General features: G+C 38.1%; 1 pseudogene; it reads right to left on the reverse strand.

Annotated features, from left to right (window-relative positions):
- Positions 1-257: 257 nt before the first annotated feature.
- On the reverse strand, positions 258-715 carry LOC114047844 (annotated as a pseudogene).
- Between the last annotated feature and the right edge of the window lie 10956 nt (positions 716-11671).

Raw genomic sequence — 11671 nt, forward strand, 5'->3', positions numbered from 1 at the left:
ACACACGTCTCTCGACTCCTAGGCTGGTGTTCTTTCTACTATCACCATATAGAATGTTCAAGGCACTTCAAATACAAATGGCAAAATCCCTAGACTGAACAGGAGATGCAGAAGCAACCAGCGCTTAGGACTTAGCACTGGCATTGATTCATATCAATATTGCTCTGGGGATGATGCTACTGGACAATACTGAGAGCGAATCTTCTCCCAGGTGGTTGAAAAGACTCTCAGTTGGACAGTTCCATTGTCAGGGTTCACTAGTTCTTCTGCAGGTCATCTGGTCCAAAAGATCCAGGCAGTAGTTCATGAACCATCCTGACTTCATACCATCTGCTTTTGTCATGTAGACATACCAATGTTTCCCAAGCTCTCTCATCACTTGTCTACAGGCTCCACATGGTGCGATAAAGTCATTCTCCAAATTACTGGTAATAGCAATGGCCCAGAATTCTTTTGTCCTTCTGAGATGGCCTTCTGAATGGCAGTGTGTTCTACACAGGTGCCTACTGGGTAGGAAGCATTTTCTATGCTGCATCCTGAAAAAAATATTCTTATCCAGAGTCAGGAAACCTGCCCTCACTTAGAAGTTATTGTAGGGACAATAGGCAAACTCCTTGGCTTCTTGGCCCTTGCAAATGAGCTGCTCAATGTAAGCTGGATCTAAAGGCCCCTGAGTGTTTGGGCACAGGGCCAGACCAATGGGTGCTTTAGCCATGACTTTGCCCCTGAGGAGCTCTTCTCTCAGTTCAGCAGTAGGCAGAGAGCAGGCCTCAAGTGATGAATCTGACATACATTGGTTATGTGACCCTGGGTCACTTACTTATCATCTAGGGCTGTAGGCAACCATATAAGAGTGTAAGTTACAAAGAAAATACCATCTGGCAGAGAAAATGTCCTCCTCTGGGAGATCTCTATTTTAATTAATTCATAGGTCAAGTCATATACACATGTATCTGTATACATATGTATATCTCAGAGATATATTTTATTAGTACATTTGTCTGTTTTCCTTTCAATTTTAGTTTGTAACCAGTGTAGTAAGTAAATATTTTTAAAAAATAAATAACAAGGAACTGACTTTTCCTCACACCATGATAATACGATGGGGGAAATGAGAGGAAGTAAGCCTGAGAGTAGCACCCTGGCAGCCTGGAGAAAGCTAGGCAGTCAGGGAAATAAGAGGCTTTGGTTCACTACCTGCAAAAAAGAATAGCAGAAATAGTGGAAGAAGATTATCTGGTGCTTTCCCCAGGGCTTTGGACCCAAATGTTCCTATGCTGGGCAAATAGACTCACCTCCACCATGCCCAAAAGAAAGAGAGGTGAGGAGGGGTTTAAGGGTGGGCATCAGGAACAGCCATGATCCTTTCTAAGCTTTTTAGCTTATCAAGGATTCTTTATATACCCAGAAGATGTTCTCCTCTCAATTGTATCTATGTGTTTCTCTATTTCTCTATCTCTCTTTCTGCTTGTCTATCTATTTATCAGTAATATTATATATGTATATACACAGTATACATTGGCAAGGAAGTGGTTAAAACAATGCAAACATCTATACACATATATAATGCATGGTATATATGAATTGTGTGTATATATATATATACATACCATGATATACACATATATATGCATTTATACATATTTGTGCATATAATATATACTTTCACATATGAATGTATATTTATGTATCACTATATACATATAATATAGGTAATATATAATAAATGGATAGAGAATGGATAGACAGACAGACATACAGAGGAAGGAGAGAGAGGGAGGAGAGGGAAAAAGAAAGATGTAGTATAGAGGTATCAAATGTGTGGCCTGTGGAATGCATGCAGCCCACAACACTCATGAGTGTGGTTTTAACCAGATGAAAAGTAGTTCCTATATGATTTTAATGTGTTGACATATTGATAAAAAGATACATATATGTACATGTATGTATAATTATACTTATATAGATATATACATATATATAAGTGCATATATAGTTTTTTAAGTCAGTTTGTAGCCTACCGGGATCCTTCTATACATCGTGTTGCTCTTACATATTTAATTTCTAGTACTGAAAAACACTTTGTAATTTCTTAAAAATGCTGAAAAGATCCAATTAGATCAATGATATCACTCTGAGAAAGCTAACAGCACTATGCCAATATAGAGTATTCTCATGATCATTTCCATAGATGCTTAATAAATCTTTTTTGATTGTGCTTAATTTAGTTCTTCAAAGAACCTATCATGAAAAGAAAGACAGACAGCTTAGCTGCCTGCCTGAGAGACTGAGACAATCCCACATTAGACTTTCCTGATTTTTACTAAACAAGCCTTTTCACATTCACTTTGGATTCCTGGAGTTCAGAGCCCTGTCATTTTGTGACCCACCTCTAACCTGCACCTTCTTCCACTAAACTAGGCCTCAAGCTGCTACAGATTTCCCATTTAATAACCTCAGGATCATAATCATCCCAGTCACGGCAATAGTTTGTGCTGGGTCCTTTGTCCAAATCCTCCATCAAGTAAATACCTCATTAAAGTAAACGGATTCGACATGACTGATTCCAAGGTTGCTTAATATTCACTTCTAATGGATAGATGGGTCATAATGAGCAAACTCTCTCACTCTACAGTTGGTTTTATTTATACTAAACAGATATTGCTGCAGTGACTTGGCACTGGAAAAATAAAATCCTACTTGTCTTCATAAAAAAATCCTCATTAGGTAATTTATTTGCTTAGAGTTTTTGGATACACACTGAAGATATATATATATATATATTTTTTTTTTCTGTTTTTACATTTTTTATTATGACATGTAAACATAAAATTTTAACATTCTTTTTTTTTCAGTTTTGAGGTCCCAAATTCTCTCCTTCCTTCCCTCCCTTCCACCCTCTTAGAGAAGGCAAACACTTTGATGTAGAGTATACATTTGCATTCATGCAAAACATTTCCATATTAGCCATGATGAAAAAGAAAAAATAGACTCCCCCTCAAATATATGTGTATATATATATATATATATATACATATATATATGTATGAACCTAAGAATAATAAAGTAAAAAAAAAAAGAAGCAGAGCATGTACTTTTCTAAGGCTTTTAGAACAGGGTTAAAATGCTGAAAGGGAAAAACATTTGGAAACTTCTCTGGTTTTTTATGTTATTAAAAAGTTATAAGTATGACAAAAAGAATAACTTTCTTTTTTCTTCTCTTTTGTGAAGAAGAGGCAGGCTACTCCTGATCTTAAAAAGAACAGGTACACTCGAAAAATTTTTGTATTTCATTATACAGTTACACAAAGTATGAAGAATATGTATATATATTTCAATTTGACTACAAATCAACAGACAATGAGCACTAGTTTCTACTATATGTCAGTCATTGTGCTAGCATCTGGAGATTCAAAAACAAAAATCAAACAGTTCCTATCCTTATTAGAACTTATAGCCTATTAAATGGAAAGACCACATACGTAGAAAATTAAATACCAAAAATACACATAAACAATTTGTGAGGGAAGAAAACAAGTCATATACAAAGAGAGTTTGCTGATTAAAAGAATAGAGGTTCTGGAAGTCAAGATGGGAGGGTAGCACAGAGTATGATAGGGCTACAGGGGGTATAGATTTTGATATGCATGAATGTGAGGAAACAGAAAATGGTAACCAGGGAAGGGCCACCAACCTAGGTAGCCTATATGTCTGAAGTTCAGGGAGTCCAAGTGGAGTTATAATGAAAAACAGATTGACCTGGACTTTACAGTAGGAAAAGTATCATTAATTTTGGTTACCAATTCCTGGGCAAGAGAGGGAAGGTGGGGAAGAGTTGCTCTTATAGAAGCAGAGAAGGCTGTTAGTCTTTTATCCTGGCTCTCATGGTCATGGTGGGGTTTGATGGAATCCTAGAGACTCATTAGTTATAGAGGAATGAAGCTGTTTCATGCTGTCATCGTCAGCCAGGTTATTTCTGCCCTAGTCTCATTGTAATGTCACATAGATAACCTGCCCCACAATTGAGGACCAAAAAGCGTCTTTGGTTTTGAACTGGTAGTAGATGGGTAGGAAGAGGGGTAGGAAGAGGGGTAGTAGGTCAGAAATTTTGAAAGGTTAACGGCAAAAAAAAATTTACAGCAGTTCAAATCATGGGAAAATATAAAGTTTGAATGACTCTCCTCACAGTGAAGCAGTAAATAAAAGGGAAAAAATAATGTAATGTGAGTTAGATCAACTGAGTATGAAACTTTGTCTCCCTTTTTTTAAAATCCTGGAACTGACTGAAGAATTTATTGTATGTAAAAAAGTTTGGGTGAGGAAGAATTAAAAACAATAGCAAGATTATGAATTGAGAGAGTAGATGCTAGTCTGAAGTATAGATGAAAAGTTGAGGCTAGAAAGATAGATTTTTAAAGTCATCTACAAAGAAATGATACATGAATGCTGTAAGTAAATTATTTTGACAAAGGATAAAATGCAGAGAAAGGAAAAAACCAAAGACAAAGCTTTGGGGAACATCACCCTAATGAAGTTAAGAAAAGGAGGAGGTGCTAGTGAAAGAGACAAAGAAAGAATGCTTAAAAAGGAAAGAAGAAGCCAAAGAGAATGTGGTGAGTGACATCAAAGGAGGAGGACATATCAAGACAACGCTGCTCAGCAGTATCAAATGATGCATAGAGGTTAGAGAGGATGATGACTAAAGTGAAGTCATTGGATTCTGCACTTAGGGTGTTACCAATGACTTCTTAGAGAGAAGTTTTATAAGTGTGGTTGGGGAGGAAGTTAGATTACAAGGGATTGAGAAGAATGATTAGTCAGAAAATAGATGCATTGGTTCAGAGAAAGAACTGATAAATAGAAGGATGTATAGAATGACGAGAGAGAGAGAGAGAGAGAGAGAGAGAAAGAGCATCTCTAGGATGGGGGTGAAAGAAATTTACATAACAATTTTATTATATATTCAAAAGGAATAGCAAGTTGTATATAATAGATTTGCTGTTGCATATGCAATCATCTTTTTATTATGCTGTTATGTAAATGCTTGTTTTATTCTATAAATTAAAAATAAAATAAAAAAATAGATGCATTGAGAAGAGACTTCTTTTTTCCAGAAAGTTTAGCAGTGATGAGGAATGGGAGAAGTGGGACAGTAAGAAAAATAGGTTACAGGGTCAAGAATAGGATTTTTTTTTTAAGAATTGTGGGAACCCAACAAGATGAGGAGCCAGTAATGAGGGATAGAATAAAGATGAATGAAAAAGGGAAGACTGATGGTTCTATGTCATAAGTACTAAAGTAGATAAGAGGAATTTGACAAGTGTTTATTAAATACTTCCTCGGGACAGGGCACTATAAAAAAAATGACAGGGTTAGAAACTACATCTGTGATTTTGTTGATATACAGAACTCCTTCAACCATTATGGGTCAGTACTTTTTCTGCATTTTACACTCTTAGTTGCCTAGAGCACAGCAACCTTCAGCAGAAGCTGCAGAAGTCTCCGGAGCTGTCCTAACCAGGTTAAAATATAATTGGGAAATATTTAACAAAATAAACAAAAATATAATGTAACAGATAATTTTAATTTGTGGTTTTCTAAACCAATATGCAGTGGGCAGGGATCTGTTTCTATTTGACTTTGACAGCCCTTGCCTAGAGCACTGACATATTAAGTGACTTGTAGGGTCATACAACTAGATTGTGACAGCTAGGTAGCTCAGGGGATAGAATGCTAGGCCCAGAGTCAGGATGAGTCATCTTCCTGAGTTCAAATCTGGCCTCATACACTTACTAGCTGTGTGATCCTGGGTGAGTAACTTAAGCTTGTTGGCCTCAGTTTCCTCATCTGTAAAATGAGTTGGAGAAGGAAATGGCAAACCACTCCAGTGTCTTTGTCAAGAAAACCCCATATGGAGTCATGAACAGTCAGATACATCTGCAAATGGCTGAACAACAACAAAAAGGTCACACAGCCTGAAATTTTGGATGCTAGAATTGATTGAGGTCTTCCTATATTTTCAATGATCACTTAATTGTCTTAAGTGAAGACCTTGTCTTAATCCTAATCCTTCTTCCTCTCTCTACAGCCTTTGACACTGTTGATCATCATTTCCTCCTGGATTCCATTTTCTCTCTAGGTTTGCTTTTTTTGTTTTGTTTTGTTTTTAGGCAATTGGGGTTAAATGACTTGCCCAAGGTTACACAGCTAGGAAGTGTTAAGTGTTTGGTCTGAGACTGAATTTGAACTTAGGTCCTCCTGACTTCAGGGCTGGTGCTCTATCCACTGCTCCACATAGCTGTCCCCCTCTCTCTAGGTTTTTGTGACACGCCTCTCTGCTGCTTCTCCTAATGTCTGTCTGACCATTCCTTGGTCTCCTTGGCTGGATCCTCATCTAGATGGTTCACACCCACTATCTATAGACTACATTCCAAAGCTTTTTCTTGGACTCTCTTCTCTTTTACCTCTATATCACCTCCTTTGGACACATTATCAGTTCCCATGGGTTTAATTATCATTTCTATGTAAATGACCATCAGATCTATTTATCCATCTATAACTTCTCTACTGAGCTACAGTCCCATATCACCAACAGCCTTTTGGATATCTTGAATTAGGTGTCTGTAGGCATCTCAAATGCAACATATTTAAAATAGAACTTATTTTAGCCAGCTGCCTGTTAGTTTAGGTTTGATATTGAGATAAAAATGAGCCCCTTGTAAGTTATCTAACAAGTAACAAGAGGACCTTTGCTTGGGCCTTGCACAGCAAGAATATACAAAAAGGCAATGTGATACTTAGCTTCGGTCTATTCACACCCCACCCCCCCCCCCCCCCCACCCCATCTCCATATAGGAAAAAAAATCTGTTCAACAGGTGATGACTCTCATAGTCATCAGAAATTCACTAAGTTCGAAGGGCCCATGTGAGTGAGACATTTTTATGCCCCTAAGTGACCAGGAAGCCTCATCAACACAGCCAGATGATACCAGAAAGCTGTGATAAAGAAGTTGCAGTTTGTGACTTGTCCCATCCCAGGCTAATCAAGTTTCTGCTTTGTCAACTTTGGGGGGAAATCTAGCCTAATCAGGGGCCAGGGAGAACCCTGGTACATATTGTTCCAATAGCACAGAGTAAATTGATAAAAGCTTTGTCTGAGGGCACTCATCACGCTTGTGGTCTTTCAACAACATAGAAGTAACAGAGCTTAGCATAGTTAGCAAGAACAGATGGTTGAAATAGGAAGCTTCCAGATAGTAGACTGAAGTTATCTCCTTGCCATCATCCCATTTACTTGAGGGTACATTTCAAATATACCATGCTGAATCAAAGTTTGTGGTACTTGCCCCAGGCACAAAACATCCTAGTTATATTCTGCTTTTGAGTAGGAAAGTTATATGATAAATACAGAGTATTTGAGAAAGACTAAGCTGGTAGACTAAAAAGGAGAAGGTGGGAGAGATGGAAAGTAGGGAGACTAGTAATTAGACTGTGATTGTTGACAGTAATAAAGTCACAAGGTGATAAGAGCCTGGGCTAGAGTAGTGGTAGTGGTAGTGGTAGTGGTTGTTGGTCGTCCTTTGTTCTTGAAGAGGACCAATGATGTCACAGTGTGATGTCTTGACTAGTGCATGAATTGGATTCAAGTGAGGCAGAACTGCACAAAGACATCAGCCTCACCCTCTCTTCCAGTCATCAAAGTCCAGTGGCAAGATAAAAGTTAGAACAATCTGACTATAGGCCAGGATGCAGCGGATGACCTTGACATCTTTGATGTCTGACCAGGCTCTAAGAACTCCACAGAGCCTGCTTCACCTGCCTTGATAGTCATTGGAACAAAATGTTCCCATCCACCCTTTCCACCAAGGGGAAGTCTTCACATGCTTGGGGTAGACACCCCCTAACTCACTGATGAGTTTGTGGTTTGTCAGTTACCTTCAACCTGGTTTAGCCTCTCTGCTGAGATTGCTTACTGGGGTGTGTCCACTGCACATGCTATGGTTTCTTGGAGACACAAGTGTGAGAGGGTTGAAGGTGGCACTGCAAGCCCTCACACCAGAGATGCTAGTCCTCCTTGAATACCCATATACCCCAAGGTGGTAGTGGTAGTAGGAAAAGAGAAGAGGTGAAGACCAGAGAAATGTCAAACTACAGAATATTGTGACAGAATTTTTTTTTTAATGTATTGAATGTAGGGAATAAAGGATATATAAGAGTTAGGGAAAGCTCAAGTTTTCTAGCCATGGACACTGGACAAATGATTGTTAAGGAATGATATTAATGGAGGGAATTTCAGGCACCGTGATGGATCAGTGAGGGTAATAGCTTTGAAGTTTTAATCAGTGAAAATTTTCTGGTGGTATCAAGATCATCTTTCTGAGTGAGGGCAGACCTAGCTTGATGCCTCTTTTTTCTTTTCTTTTCTTTTTTTTTTTCTAGGAAAGGGAGGTATGTGATGAATGAAAGGTACCCTCTCCTCATTTTGGGTGGATGCACCCTCTCTTATTGTGATCTGGAATAGCAGCTGGGTTAACAACCTTGGGTGTAACTGGAGTTGATAAGGGAAAGATGGCATTTTGGAGGGCAATAAATTTTGGAATAAATGAAAATACCTCCATTTCCAAAGAATAATCTAATATTCTTTTGGCAAATAAAATGTAAATGATTGTTTGTTTATTTTTAAATTAGGCACAGAAAGTATTCCTAAAGGTGAACAGAATAATGTGTATGCATCAAGGCACCTCTTTAGAAAGCAGTCCGTTGTTTTATTAGGAAGAAGCAGTGAGACAGTTGCATTGATGGGGTCAGATTGGTAAGTGACACTGGTAAAAGTAGAGATCTCAGCTTTCCCAGCAGATAAGAAAGCAGAAATACCAAAGATGGAGGTTTCTGACCTTTCCAATTGCAGTCTGCAGGAGTGCTGATTTAACAATGAGTAACCTTTTCTCTGCTGCCAGAGAGCGTGATCTTTGCTGGTGGTGACCATCAACCACTGATAGCTAGCTGGCCAAAAGTATACCAATGTCTCTGTTCACATGTAATTTGGAAAGATTTTATAGTTAGCATCTGTGATATAATAGAAATTATCTGTGGTATGGTTGTAAATTTAGAATTTAGAATCCTCTCAATGTCCTGCACCACCATTTGACCTCTCTTGGCCTCAGTCTCCCAACTTATAAAACGAGGATGATAAGACTTGGACATACTTGACAAGGATACTTTGGTGATGAAATATTATTTCCCTTCATGCACTAAACATTTCAGCCAAAACAAAAAAAACAAAAAAACTGGACCACTAGCTGATCCTCCCACTCTGCAATCCATCTGTGGCCTCCATGTACTTGAATTAGCCTTTACCATACCTGGAAAGCACTCTCTCCTCTTGAGCATCTTTCAGAATCTTTACCTAACTTCAAAGTCCAGCTCAGAAACCTCATCCTCTGAAAGTCTTCCCTCTTCTCCAGCCCCTCCCCAACCAAAGATGTGCTTGCTTGTTCCTCAGATTTTCCAAGAATACTTTGTTAGAATTTCTCTTCTTTATACCCCCTTCACTATACACTGCTAACATATTCTATTAATCCAGTAGAACATAAGCTCTTTGAAGGAAGGGATCATATCTTTTTGGTCTTTGGTATCCCCACCGCTTAGTGCAGTGCCTTGCACACAAATCATAGGTACTGAGCCAGCAATTTTATTAGAATAGAGAACTCCCAGGTGAAGAAACTCCCTTTATTAATGCAGTTCTGCACCTCCTCTACAACTTATAGCTCTAGAATTTCCTACAGTACTGACTTGTCCACATAGTCAGTATGTATCAGAGGTGGTATTTAAACCCAGATCTTTCTGGTTCTGAGGCCAGACCTCTATGCATTACATTCCTCTGTCTCTCTTGATAACTGCTTGTTAATAGTAGTCAGGAGTGATGGTGCACACCTTTAGTCCCAGGTACCAAGATGCTGAGGCTGGTGGATCACTTGAGCTCAAGAGTTCTAAGCTGCAATGGACAAAGTTGATTGGGTGTCTGTACTACGATAAGCATTAATATGGTGAATTCCCAGGAGCAAAAGGCCACCAGGCTGCCTAAGGAGGGGAACACTGGCCCAGGTTGGAAACAGAGCATGTCAAAGCTCCCAAGCTTATTAAAATAGGACTAGGCCTGTAAGTATCCTCTATTCTTCCAGCCTGGATGAGATTGGGTAAAGCCAGTCTTTAAAATAATAATAATAATTTTGATGATTGCTTGTTAAATCAACCCTAGTACCCTCTTATTACCTCTACAACAAATTTTAAATTCCTCTGTTTAGCTTTTAAAGTTCTCTCCATAAACTGGACCCAGCCTACCTTTGAAGCTTCGTTGGACACCTGGACTCTGTGACTCAGATAACTGACCTTCTCTCTGTTCTTCCTTCATTTCACTCTGCTTTGCATGCACCATCCCACATGCTTGGAACATACTCCCTCCTTGTCTCTGGGATAATAAAGTCTCTCTCTTTCCTTCAGATACAGCTCACACACCATCTTTTGCATGAAGCCTCCCCTGATCCTCCTAATCGCTTGTCTTCGCACTCCCAAATGACCTTATATTCAACTACTTTGGGTATAATTGTATTTATTCACCTTAAATTTATGCTACATATACTTATATGTGCACTTTTCTCCCCCCATCTTAGAATGTAAGCTCTTTGTAAGTAGGGATTTTTCATTCTTTTCACATGCATCCCCAGTTTCTAGCACGGTACCTGCACCTTAGCAGGTGCTCAATAAATGCTTGTAGACTGACAATCTGGGTTGTTTATAAATGATAAATCACTATATGGATAATGAATATTAGCAATGCTATTTATTACTAACATGTTAAATGGATCTTATTACTAGGAAAAACAAAAGGCCCAGAAATGATTCTATTCATACATTTGACAACAACAGTTGGCATAGTCTCAGGAAATTGAAAAATTTGACTTCCGGATTCAGATATGAGGTTTAAATTTTACAAGAAAGCAGAGTTTTGTCCATTTCCATTAATGGTTTTATCACAAGGACAGATTATTTCCTGTTGTTTTTCTCAAGTGGAGGAGAAAAATAAACATCGAGAATCTGAGCCAAAATATTTCCCATGCAAAGGAAGTCAAGGACAAAAAAGAAAGGCTCCTCTGGATGAGTTTTGTATTTTGAAAAGCAATTAATTAGGAAAAACTATACTCCATACTGGCCATAGTTATAGTTATATATATGTTATAGTGTTGCCTCCTTGTTTAGGAACAGATTTTTAAAATAGTTCTTGGAATGACAGAAAAGAAAGTTAATAAAATAGGGAGTGTCACTTCTATTTACATTTTGGTGAGATAACTTTTTTTTTAATTTGATTAATTTATTTTTAGTTTTCAGCAATCACTTCCATAAGCTTTTGAGTCGTAAATTTTCTCCCCTTCCCTCCTCACCTCCCTCCCCAAGATGGCATGCAATCTGGTATAGATTCTACATATACATTCCTATTAAATATATTTTCCACATTAGTCTTATTGTAAAGAAGAATTAGAAGCAATAGGAGGAACCACAAGAAAGAAGAAACAAAACAAAACAGAAGAGAAAAAAAAAGAGCAAATAATATGTTTTGGTCTACATTCCAACTCCATAGATTTTTTTTCCTCTGGATGTGGATAGCATTTTCCAT

The sequence above is a fragment of the Vombatus ursinus genome, unplaced genomic scaffold (assembly GCF_900497805.2).
Source record: "Vombatus ursinus unplaced genomic scaffold, bare-nosed wombat genome assembly UNPS02014791.1, whole genome shotgun sequence".
In the NCBI taxonomy this organism is placed as follows: domain Eukaryota; kingdom Metazoa; phylum Chordata; class Mammalia; order Diprotodontia; family Vombatidae; genus Vombatus; species Vombatus ursinus.